The sequence below is a fragment of the Gigantopelta aegis genome, chromosome 11, assembly GCF_016097555.1.
Source record: "Gigantopelta aegis isolate Gae_Host chromosome 11, Gae_host_genome, whole genome shotgun sequence".
Classification (NCBI taxonomy): Eukaryota; Metazoa; Mollusca; class Gastropoda; order Neomphalida; family Peltospiridae; genus Gigantopelta; species Gigantopelta aegis.
This window is the reverse complement of record NC_054709.1, coordinates 4,533,331-4,546,877: the sequence shown is the minus strand read 5'-3', so window position 1 is coordinate 4,546,877 and position 13,547 is coordinate 4,533,331.

Sequence of the window (13,547 nt, the reverse complement as noted above, 5' to 3'; positions counted from 1 at the left end):
GTAATATACTTAAAGTTGGTGAAAGCCATTCTAACACACACGATGATTAAGAATCTTGTATTAATATCCAATATCGTATCTCTTCATAATACAGATTCCAAATTAAGTTATGATACGGACGTTAGAGTATGCTGTCGTGACTGCCGTGACTCAATAACAAGGAGATGGTGGGACGTAATCCAGTGGTAAAGCGTCCTCCTGATGTGCGGTTGGTCTTTGATCGACCCCCGTCGGTGGGCCCATTGGGCTATTTCTCGTTCTAGCCAGTTCACCACAACTGGTATACCAAAGATTGTGGTATGTACTGTCCTGTCTGTGGGATGGTGCATATAAAAGATCACTTACTACTAATGGAAAAATGTAGCGGGTTTCCTCTCTAAGACTATATTTCAAAATTAACAAATATTTGTATCCAATATCCGATGATTAATAAATCAATATACTTTAGTGGTGTCGTTAAACAAAACAAACTTTAACTTTTCCTTGGTATGTGCTATCCTGTGTGTGGGGTGGTGCTACTAACGGAAAAATGTAACGAGTTTTCTTTCTGTGACTATATGTCAAAATTAACAGATATTTGGCATCCAATAGCCGATGATTACTAAATCAGTATGCTCTAGTGGTGTCGTTAAACAAAACGAACTTTAACTTTTCCTTGAAAGAAGAATTTTGTTGAATATTATATGGTTTTATATTAAAGGCATACTGTCACAGATTTAAGGACCTTGTTTCTGTAAAAATTGATAATAAATAATAATTACATTAATTTTTGGAAACCAAATCTAGCTGTCGCATCACCTTAACTGAACCATGATGGAGTGAAATCCATGTCAACCCTCTCGGCAATATTAGTTTTTGAATTATGGACCATTGCCATAATTCATAATTTTTTACATAATATCATTAGTAAGTGGAGTAAGGTGGTTACATAGATGACTGAATAAAGTACATTTAAGGACAAATCAATTTTATATTTGTTTAGGTAATACTTTGTTAGGCCATTTAATAGGTCAGTGGTCTGTGACAATATGCCTTTAAAGTGACATCTAAGGCATAATGTTTACTATTAGAGCTGTTTTTCATAACTGAAATCAGACAATACTTCTATTTTATTGTTTAGATAATCCATTTGCGTACACCTGAAGTGGTTCTGGTATCCTGGTGGACAGACACTAGTTTTAACCCGTGAAAATTAACACTAAGTTTAGTTAAAGGGACAGACCCTAGTTTCAACCCATCAAAATTAACACTATGTTTAGTTAAAGGGACAGACCCTAGTTTCAACCCGTGAAAATTAACACTAAGTTTAGTTAAAGGGACAGACCCTAGTTTCAACCCGTGAACATTAACACTAAGTTTAGTTAAAGGGACAGACCCTAGTTTCAACCCATCAAAATTAACACTATGTTTAGTTAAAGGGACAGACCCTAGTTTCAACCCGTGAAAATTAACACTATGTTTAGTTAAAGGGACAGACCCTAGTTTCAACCCGTGAACATTAACACTAAGTTTAGTTAAAGGGACAGACCCTAGTTTCAACCCATCAAAATTAACACTATGTTTAGTTAAAGGGACAGACCCTAGTTTCAACCCGTGAAAATTAACACTATGTTTAGTTAAAGGGACAGACCCTAGTTTCAACCCATCAAAATTAACACTATGTTTAGTTAAAGGGACAGACCCTAGTTTCAGCCCGTGAAAATTAACACTATGTTTAGTTAAAGGGACAGACCCTAGTTTCAACCCATCAAAATTAACACTATGTTTAGTTAAAGGGACAGACCCTAGTTTCAACCCGTGAAAATTAACACTAAGTTTAGTTAAAGGGACAGATCCTAGTTTCAACCCGTTAAAATCAACACTAAGTTTAGTTAAAGGGACAGACCCTAGTTTCAACCCGTGAAAATTAACACTAAGTTTAGTTAATCTACAAACATGTAACACATTTGGATAAAGTTACAATTGAGTGAAACATGAATCTGTGACTTTGAAATGGTGAAATACCCTCTAAAAGTAGACTAAATCTCGACTCCATAACTGTTACTTCTCAGACGCACGTGCGTTTTTTAAAATATGAGAAATGCATTTTGTGATATTAAAAACACCAGGATGACCAAAAACACTTCGAATGTACGGACATTGATAATCTAAACAATAAAATCTAAGTAAAGTATGATTTAAGTTATCAAAAACGGTTATAATAGTCAAAAATATGCGTTAGTGTTTAAAAGCTAGGGTATGTCCCTTTAATACAGTCACGTGGAATCCACTAAACCAACACTTCTACCCCACCAAACCCCAAACAGAAAAACAATTCTCCACAAATTTCACATTGTTCATATTTTAAAGTATCCACTTCTGTTTCACTTTTCTCTTCCATTTTACATATGATGCAATTTGATTTTAATAGGTTCTGCTGTAAAAATGTTTTTATATTACTATGGTGTAACAGAGCGAATCTTGGGGATTCTTACGAGAGGGGAGTAGGATGTTTTGGGGAGGGGGGTCTTGTTGTTATTGTTGTTTTGGAGTTGTTGGGTTTGTTTGGGTTTTTTGTTGTGTGTTTTAGCAGGGGTTGTTGTTGTTTTGTAGTTATTTTCTTGTTTTCTTTTGTTGCGTTTTTTTCTTTATTTTGTAAAAGTATTCAAAATTTAGAATTTTACGTTTTAGTAATAGTATTTTTTTTCAAAAATAGGGGAGTAGGATTTTTGTTTGTTTATTTGCTTTGTTTGGGTTTTTTTTTACTTGTTTGGGGGGGGGGGTTGGGGGTGTTTGGGGGGTGGGGGTGTTGGAGGGGGATTGTTTGTTTGTTGTTGTTGCTTGTTGGGATTTTGTCTTTTGGTTTTTGTTGTTGTTGTTGTTGTTGTTGTTTTTTTAACTGTATTCGAAATTTGTGAACTTTTATGCCTTAGTGATAGTATTTTTATCCAAACAATTCGAAACAATATTAAAATGTGTGAACTCTTATGCTTTCTTTTGTGATAGTGATTTTTCCAAAACAAACTGGAAGATGAATATACCCTGGAATCATCTACTAGTAAGTTTGTTTATTTTATTTTTATTTGTTTATTTTGTTTTTGCTGGAAGAAGGAAGAAATGCTTTATTTAACGACGCACTCACCACATTTTATTAACGGTTATATGGCGTCAGACATATGGTTAAGGACCACACAGATATTGAGAGGGGAAACCCGCTTTCGTCACTTCATGGGCTACTCTTTTCGATTAGCAGCAAGGGATCTTTTATATGCACCATCCCACAGACAGGGTAGTACATACCACGGCCTTTGATATACCAATCGTGGTGCACTGGCTGGAATGAAAAATAGCCCAGTGGGCCCACCGACGGGGACCGATCCCATACCGACCGCGTATCGAGCGAGCGTCTTACCACTGGGCTACGTCCCGCCCCCACCCCTTTTTGTTTGTTGTTTTGGTTTGATTTTGTTGATTGGTTGGCGTTTTGTTGTTGTTGATATTGGTGGTGGTGGTGGTAGTGGGGTTTTTTGTGGGTGGGGGTCTTTTGGGGGGGGGGGGGGGATTTCTTCTTTTTTGTTTTCTTCTCTTTTGTTTGCGCACGTGCAAAAATAACACTTTGGGGTTACAGGAACCGAGGAATGGGGGAGGGGAGCACGCCTTTCCCCAACTTTTCCATAACATTGTGCTCAGAAGACTGCAAAACCCGTTTTTGAAGACATTACATGTTCTCAACCACCATTTTAAAATATATTCTGCGAGTCCTGGGTTAGTCTGAATTACTGTATTATAATATACCAACTATCTAACAAACTAATTTATGTATTATAACATACCAACTATCTGACACACACTAATTTCTGTATTATAATATACCAACTATCTGGCACACACTAATTATTGTATTATGGCACAACTAATTACTGTATTATAACATATACCAACTATCTGGCACACACACTAATTACTGTATTATTAACATACCAACTATCTGGCACACACTAATTACTGTATTATATATACCAATATCTGACACACATACTGCATTATAATATACCAACTATCTGACACACACTAATTTCTGTATTATAATATACCAACTATCTGACACACACTAATTACTGTATTATAACATACCAACTATCTGACACACACTAATTACTGTATTATAACATACCAACTATCTGACACACACTAATTACTGTATTATAATATACCAACTATCTGGCACACACTAATTTCTGTATTATAATATACCAACTATCTGGCACACACTAATTTCTGTATTATAATATACCAACTATCTGACACACACTAATTACTGTATTATAATATACCAACTATCTGACACACACTAATTACTGTATTATTATAAACTATCTGGCACACCAACTATACCAACTATCTGGCACACACTAATTTCTGTATTATAATATACCAACTATCTGGCACACACTAATTTCTGTATTATAATATACCAACTATCTGACACACTAATTACTGTGTTATAACATACCAACTATCTGACACACACTAATTACTGTGTTATAACATACCAACTATCTGACACACACTATTTACTGTGTTATAATATACCAACTATCTGACACACACTAATTACTGTATTATAATATACCAATATCTGACACACACTAATTACTGTATTATAATATACCAACTATCTGACACACACTAATTTATGTACAAATATTTCATTTCATTTCAAGTTATTTTCGTGCTTATATCCAATTAAGGTTCAGTCACGCTGTCTTGGGCACACACCTCAGCTATCTGGGCTGTCTGTCTAGGAGGGTGGGTTAGTTGTTAGTGGTTAGTGAGAGAGAGGAGGGTGTCGTGGCCTTACACCTACCCTTTGAGCTCTTAAGAACTCGCCCTGGGTTGGAGCCGGTACCGGGCTGCGAACCATGTACCTACCAGCCTGTAGTCCGATGGCTTAGCCACTGCGGCACCGAAGCCTATGTACAGATAACGTGCTCGTAAAAGTAGTCATTTACGTTTACGGGCAATGTGACAATACATTATTGATCGTTAAACCAACATTCAGATTGACCGCGCTGTATCTCGAGACCTTCTTCGTCGCTTACAGCTATGCGTGGGTGAGACGAATAAAATTAACACAAACATTTAAAAACTCTTGTAAACCCGAAGTAGTTCCTTAGAGAGACAGCGTCAATTGCACTGACTTTAATTAAAATTAAACTTTGTTTTGTTTAACTACACCACTAGAGCACATTGATTTATTCATCATCGGCTATTGGAGTCAAACATTTGGTAATTTTTACATATAGTATAAGAAAGAAAACCGCTATATTGTTTCATTAGTAGCAAGGGAACCGGCCTCGGTGGCGTCGTGGCAGGCCATCGGTCTACGGGCTGGTAGGTACTGGGTTCGGATCCCAGTCGAGGCATGGGATTTTAATCCAGATACCGACTCCAAACCCTGAGTGAGTGCTCCGCAAGGTTCAATAGGTAGGTGTAAACCACTTGCACCGACCAGTGATCCATAACTGGTTCAACAAAGGCCATGGTTTGTGCTATCCTGCCTGTGGGAAGCGCAAATAAAAGATCCCTTGCTGCCAATCGGAAGAGTAGCCCATGTAGTGGCGACAGCGGGTTTCCTCTCAAAATCTGTGTGGTCCTTAACCATATGTCTGACGCCATATAACCGTAAATAAAATGTGTTGAGTGCGTCATTAAATAAAACACTTCTTTCTTTTAGTAGCAAGGGATCTTTTGTATGCACCATCCCACAGACATGTTAGCACATACCATGGCCTTTGATATACCAGTCGTGGTGCACTAGCTGGAACGAGAGATAGCTCCATGTCCACTGATGTGAATCGATCCGAGACCGACCGTGTATCAGGCGAGTGCTTTACCACTAGGCTACGTCTCGTCCCTTGGGACAACGTCAGTTTCACTGGCTTAGCGACGATTGACGAGCCATGGCATACCCCTATCATCCCGCTCCCCCATTCCCGGGTGCGCCAATGGTCCGTAGAATAATGTTTACAACTTGCCTTTTTGTAATAAAACATTGCAATTAATGTAGGTATGGATCCGTTGAAAAGTGGTTACGTGGGCGCACCCTTCCCTAATATAAATCAGTGTTTCGAAAATTAATACAATAAATTGTTTTTATTGGCTTAGTTTGTTTTTATGGAAGATTGCGTATGTCATGCGTATATGTATATGCATGCTTGTGTATGGGGTGATTTGCTCTGATGATATGCGGATCCAAAGCAAGGTACCAGGGGGTCGTGCCCCTCCCCCAATTAAAAAAAAAAAATTAAAGTGCCCTTTTTTAATGTATTTACAGTTACCATTGAAAATCTTTTCAGGGAGTTGGTTCATGCGTCCGTTTGCCCTTGATCCTCTCCTTAACATATTTCAGGGTCCAGTTTTAAATGTAGCATACCTTAAAGGCAAGAAGCAGGACGTAGCCCAGTGGTAAAGCGCTAGCTTGATGCTCGGTCGGTCTGGGATCGATCCTCGTCGGTGCGCCCATTTGGTTTATTTCTCTTATATCAAAGGCCGTGGTATGTGCTATCATGTCTGTGGGATGGTGCATATAAAAGATCCCTTGCTATTAATGGAACAATGTCGCGGGTTTCCTCTCTAAGACTATATATCAAACTTACCAAATGCCTGACATCCAATAGCCGATGATTAATAAATCAATGTGCTCCAGTGATGTCGTTAAACAAAAATAAACACACAAACTTGCTTGGTGGAGAGTGACTTCCATAAATATATGTAACCAACAGCTAGATAATACCTAAGTTATATCACCTGATGTTTTATTAAAAACATAGGAATAAAAACTATTTGTGTCTTTTAAAAAAAAGAAAAAAGAGTTCCATTCACAAGTATAATCAGTAATATAAATAAAACAGATGGAAAAAATATTGATATAATTAGTTTGTAATAATACATTTTAAAGCATATTATAATATATATGACTTATCAGGACCATATTCTCCAATTTCGTACCCACCTGGCCAGTAAAACGTATGCTTTTTGTGCTACTCAATATAAAGAAAGAAAGAAATGTTTTATTTAACGACGCACTCAACACATTTTATTTACGGTTATATGGCGTCAGACATATGGTTAAGGACCACACAGATTTTGAGAGGAAACCCGCTGTCGCCACTACATGGGCTACTCTTTCCGATTAGCAGCAAGGGATTTTTTATTTGCGCTTCCCACAGGCAGGATAGCACAAACCATGGCCTTTGTTGAACCAGTTATGGATCACTGGTCGGTGCAAGTGGTTTACACCTACCCATTGAGCCTTGCGAAGCACTCACTCAGGGTTTGGAGTCGGTGTCTGGATTAAAAATTCCATGTCTCGACTGGGATCCGAACCCAGTACCTACCAGCCTGTAGACCGATGGCCTAACCACGACGCCACCGAGGCCGGTATTGCTACTCAATATAAATAGAGACTTAAACAAATATGTATTATCCCCCCCCCCCCCCAATCCACTAACACTGTACCCTCTGCTACAGCTCGTGAGACCCACCCATCCCCCCCTCCAACACACACACACACACACACACACGCTTTAGATGCGTTCCACACATTTTAATCACATTAACGACCAACCATAAAAGCTCTACTATTGAATATGCCCCATCCCCACCCACCCCTCTTGAGGCTCAAACCATTTACTCATGTGTCCTCTTTAAGACTTATTAGGCCTATCATAATAAGAAATTCTCTTGTGCCCACTTCCCACTTGGGAATACACCCCCCCCCCCCCCCCCCCCCCCCCCCCCCCACCCCCCCCCCCCCCCCCCCCCCCCCCCCCCCAATAGCATTGCAGTCCTCAAGACGATACACACACCGGTTGCGAAGGCGCTCTCTCACCCCTGTACAATATGAAGCCTCTGTTTTTTTAATTATTGACCCAGGTACAAGAAGCCAATCAACAAACCCACCCTAATCAATAATGTTAACCAGTACACACCCCCCCCCCCCCCCCCCACTGCATACTATGATGCCACTTTCTTTTAATTTAGTCACATTCAATACTCTGCAAACCCATACACTTTGTTATATACAAAATTGTGACTTTTCAGGTGATTTTTTTTGTAAATGACGTCATTTCCTCAAGCTGCTGTGCATTTTTACGGATCGTTTAGTTATATACATATAGCATTTTCCATTAATTTATCGTATACATTTTTTGTAGCTTTCACGTGTGTTTTGTTCAAAATATCTAAATATGATTGCCACAATAATCCGGCTTGTTGCACAAAAGTAGTGCGAGTCAGTGTGTGTGTGGGGGGGGGGGGGGGGGGAGGTAGCAGGCGTGGCTTAAATTTGTTCGGTTCATCGAGATATGAACGAAAAAAAAATTAAGCACCTCTGGACCAATCAGATTGCCGTAAAGTGTATAGACGCAAAGAAAATTTAATTATAAACAAATATACGCATATGGTGCGGGACGTAGCCCAGTGGTAAAGCGCACTCCTAATGAGCGGTCAGTCTAGGATCGATCATCATCAGTGGTCCCCATTGAGCTATTTCTCGTTCTAGCCAGTGCACCACGACTGGTATATCAAAAGGCTGTGGTACGTTCTAACCTGTCTGTAGGATAGTGCATATAAAAGATCCCTTGCTACTAATGGGAACAAATGTGGCGGGTTTTCTCTGTAAGACTATGTTAAAGGTTACAAACTGTTTCACATCCAATAGCCGATGATTCTTAAATCACAGGCACGGCGAAAACAAGTAGATATTGGGGGGGGGGCGCTGACTGAGATCGAGAACGCAAAGCAAGGTGTCTAGGGGGTTGGGGGGTATGCTCCCCCGTAACGTGTTGAAAACTAGATGTCATGAAATGCAGTTTCATCCATTCTACAAATACAATTCATCTCTACCTTAAGATTTACTACCAAAAATATTTTTTATTCAGAATTATTAAGCCTACCCTCCCCTACCAATGCTCCTGAGTCAATGTGTTCTAGTGATGTCGTTAAACAAATATATATATATATATATATATATATATATATATATATATATATATATATATATATATATATATATATATATATATTACACTTTATTCGCTATACTGTAAATCGATAACCGGGTACCGGAGAGTTTCTAGAAATAAGTCGAAAGAAAAGGATCATATAATTATTCTCGATGTGAAATGAAGCATCGGTCTAGGAATGTCTTTTTTCACATACTGGTAATAATGTTGTTTCTAACCTTTCAGACATTGTCATCAATAACGTGCATATAATGTTTCGAAGATAAAGATAAATGAGCATGATGTTTTTAATATAAAATATAAAAACGTTTCGTACAATAGTCCGTCTGCGGCAAAACGAAACAAATGAATTGGCAGGTAACTCTATAGTGAATAAAGTTAAAATTGAGGTAAAAACGTATTATTACGTTTTAAAACCATACTAACTCAAACAACATTTTTAAAAACTCATTTCAGTGTGATTAAAAAAAGATTCGTTACAAATTACCAGCACATTGTATAGGTAAAATCTTGTTTGATACAGGTATGACGGCAACTGATGGATTCGGTGCCACAGGTTCGAGTCCCAGCAGCGACATGTGACAATTTGTGAGGCCAGGATTTAATTATCCCCTGCGCCAATGTGTTAATATATATGTATGTACCAATCAACCTCGACATACATACAATATATAGATATTCATAGATCAATACATACATACATACATACATATATACATACACACAATATATAGATATTTATACATCAATACATACATACATTCATACATACATAAATACATACATACATACATAAATACATACATACATACACACAATATATAGATATTCATACATAAATACATACATATATACATACAAAGATCGCTACATAGGTAGGTAGATATAAAATAATATCATATAAATACAAAACATTTACTAATATTTTGATAGCTTTTTAATAATTCTAAAGACTTCCATAACCCCATGTGAAAGGCTTGTGAATTTCAGAAAGATTGCAGTATAATTACATTATTATTGTTGGACTCTGTAATCTATACTCAAGGTGAGATGTGTGTAAACAGCATGTCTGTCTGTCTGTCTGTAGTATCTGTCTGTTCTATACGCCTAAAGGGCAAGACAACATTCTGTTGTTTTGATCTGGAATCATCGAAATAAAATAATGTTTCCTACTTAGCGGATATAAATGGCCCTGACGTTGTTGCGATTAAACGATCGCCGCAGATACTGCCCGCTGCCACGCTTCCACTGGAGTGTTTGTGTGTGTGTGTGTGTGTCGCGCTACTCCTTTAATATTAACAAGCAATTATTGTCCGTAGATGCAGTGCCGGACTTCAACCTCCTTGGTGTCTACATTACAAGGTCTGACGAATAATTTAGAACGGTTCATCAAAATTGAAAATGGAGCTAATTGGTTGATTGGACTTAGTTGACCGAAAGGTAGCTAGCTCCTTGCTGGAACCCTTTGGGATTGAGGTAGAGTGAGCTGGTATTCTTTAATTTGTCCGACTCTTTCTGGATGCGAGTTCATGTGTGTATTATGGAGCCAGTTTTCTTCTTCTTCTTCTTCTTCTTCTTCTTCTTCTTCTTCTTTTTGCCTGACTCCCCATGAAACGTAGTGCATAAGTGCTGGACCCAGTGTGCTCTAGTGGTGTCGTTAAACAAAACAAAACTTTAACTTCTTTATAAGCTATATTTAAGAAAGTTAAGTTTGTTTTTTTAACACTGCTTGAGCAAATTCGTCAATAAAAACGTGAGACACACAGGACGCACTTATACTCGTTATAGTGTATATTTACCATGCATAAACGTCTGCGTTTAAGAGAAACAGGATTTTTTTTTTTTTTTTTTCGCCTTTTTGCAGGCCGATATTTCGAGCCCTGGGCCCGGTAACACTAATATGATCTATCACCGTTGTGAGGTATAGATAAGGCTATTCCAACCCGAGGGACGAAATGTTTTTTGTGAAAAACAGTTTGTCCCGAGGGTTGCAATTGCCTTATTAATACCTCAGAACGGTGATTGGTTCTTTTTCTTGCCCATTTAATTACAGTAACAAAACATTAATTTTGTAAGCTACGGTTTGTTTATTATCGAACGATTCGTATACATTTCACCAGCAAACTTATTTAATCATACGCGGAAAAATATAGTCCACCTTATGCAACGACATAAATATGTAAAAACTTACCAATAAATATAAAGTTGAAAATATTAATTTATTTAAATATGTTTAAAACAATGATACAACGTGAAATGGCAAACAAAATTTTGAAAACCATGAGTTGTGATGTCAATCGTCGTAAAACATGCATTATGACGTCACGCGTATGTACAAATCGTCTAGCCCTCGGGTCGGACAGATTTATCTAGCCCTAGGGTCAAACAGATTTTTATTACATATCTGTTCAATCTTACTACAGAGATAAAGACATTTTGAAACCGTGTGATAAATTTATTTTGTATCGCACATACGTGCAATACGTACCGGAACTTTTAAATGGGGAATTCCCTTTTCCTTTTTACTGCAGTTAGCGCCTTTTATTTACTGACGTCATATACGATTTACAAATGGCGTCACATCGTATTTGAAACATTACACAAGGCTGCCACAGAGTATGATTCTTAACGTTAAGCAAATCCATGAAAGGAGTTTTGATCATAGATTTAACAAAGTGTTGTTATGACGTTAAATTGAAAACCGTTTTTGTAAAACATAAAAGAAGGTATGTAATAAATACAGAACTTCACATACGTTGTTTTCGCTTCCTATTTATTGCACCTGTTTATTTTGCTACGCGGTCTCGTGGTATATATTCTTGCGCAAAATAAACTCGTGCAATAAATAGGAAGCGAAAACGACGTGTGTGAAGTTCTGTATATTTCTAGCACGCGTGACGTCATAACTCATGGTTTTCAAAATTTTGTTTGCCATTTCACGTTGTATCATTGTTTTAAAAATATTTAAACAAAATAATATTTTCAATTTATATTTATTGGTAAGTTGAACATTACATATTTATGTCGTTGCATAAGGTGGACTATATTTTTCCGCGTATGATTAAATGAGTTGGCAGGTGAAATGTATACGAATCGTTCTACAATAAACAGACCGTAGCTTGCAAAATTAATGTTTTGTTACTGTAATTAAATGGCCAAGAAAAAGAATCAATCACCGTTGTGGGGTATAGATAAGGCAATTCCAACCCTCGGGACAAAATGTTTTTGTCCCTCGGGTCGGAATAGCCTTATCTATACCTCACAACGGTGATAGATTCTATTACTCTTTAACACTTACGTTAGAGGTACACCACAAATTATGTATGGTGTACGTCTCACGTAAGTGCTTTGTGTTACCGGGCCCAACGGAAAGTCACGTGGGATACATGCTTTTTTCTCTTCTCTTTTTTTGCAAATAATTTTCTCCAATCCCACATCCCGTGGTATGTGTAAAATGTATTACACAAAACATATTATGCTTCTAAAAGGAAAATGTGGCAGGTTTCCTTTAAGTCCACATTAAAAAAATTACTACCGGCCTCGGTGGCGTCGTGGTTAGGCCATCGGTCTACAGGCTGGTAGGTACTGGGTTCGGATCTCAGTCGAGGCATGGGATTTTTAATCCAGATACCCACTCCAAACCCTGAGTGAGTGCTCCGCAAGGCTCAAAGGGTAGGTGTAAACCACTTGTACCGACCAGTGATCCATAACTGGTTCAACAAAGGCCATGGTTTGTGCTATCTTGCCTGTGGGAAGCGCAACTAAAATCCCTTGCTGCTAATCGGAAAGAGTAGCCCGTGTAGTGGCGACAGCGGGTTTCCTCTCAAAATTTGTGTGGTCCATAACCATATAACCGTAAATAAAATGTGTTGAGTGCGTCGTTAAATAAAACATTTCTTTCTTTCTTTAAAAAATTACCACGTTGGTAGGAAGGACAGGGCTGGAGCTAAGATTTTTTGTTGGAGGGTGGGGGGGGGGGGGGGGGGGGGGGGGGGGCAACTGAGTAGTTAATAGTATAAAACTCCTTAAACGGTTAAATGGACATACCCTAGTTTCAACCCGTGAAAATTAACACTAAATTTAGTAAGTCTACAAACCTGTAACACAATTGGATAAAGTTACAATTGACGGAAACATAAGCCTCTAGAAATAGATTAAAACTGGACTCCATATCTGTTACTTCTCAGACGCACGTGCGTTTTTAAAAATATGAGAAATGCATTTATTGATATTAAGAACACAAGGATGACCAAAACACTTCGAATGTACGGAAATGGATAATCGAAGTAAAGTATGATTTCAGTTATCAAAAACGGTTCAAATAGTAAAAAATATGTCTTAGTGTTTAAAAACTAGGGTATGTCCCTTTAAGAGGAGAATTTTCTTTAAGTTTCTTTTTTTTCGGAACCCCCCCCCCCCCCCCCCTCCGGCTAGCTACGGCCCTGAAGGAAGAAAATGTTTTATTTAACGACGCACTCAACACATTTTATTTACGGTTATATGGCGTCAGACATATAGTTAAAGATATAGAAAGGAAAC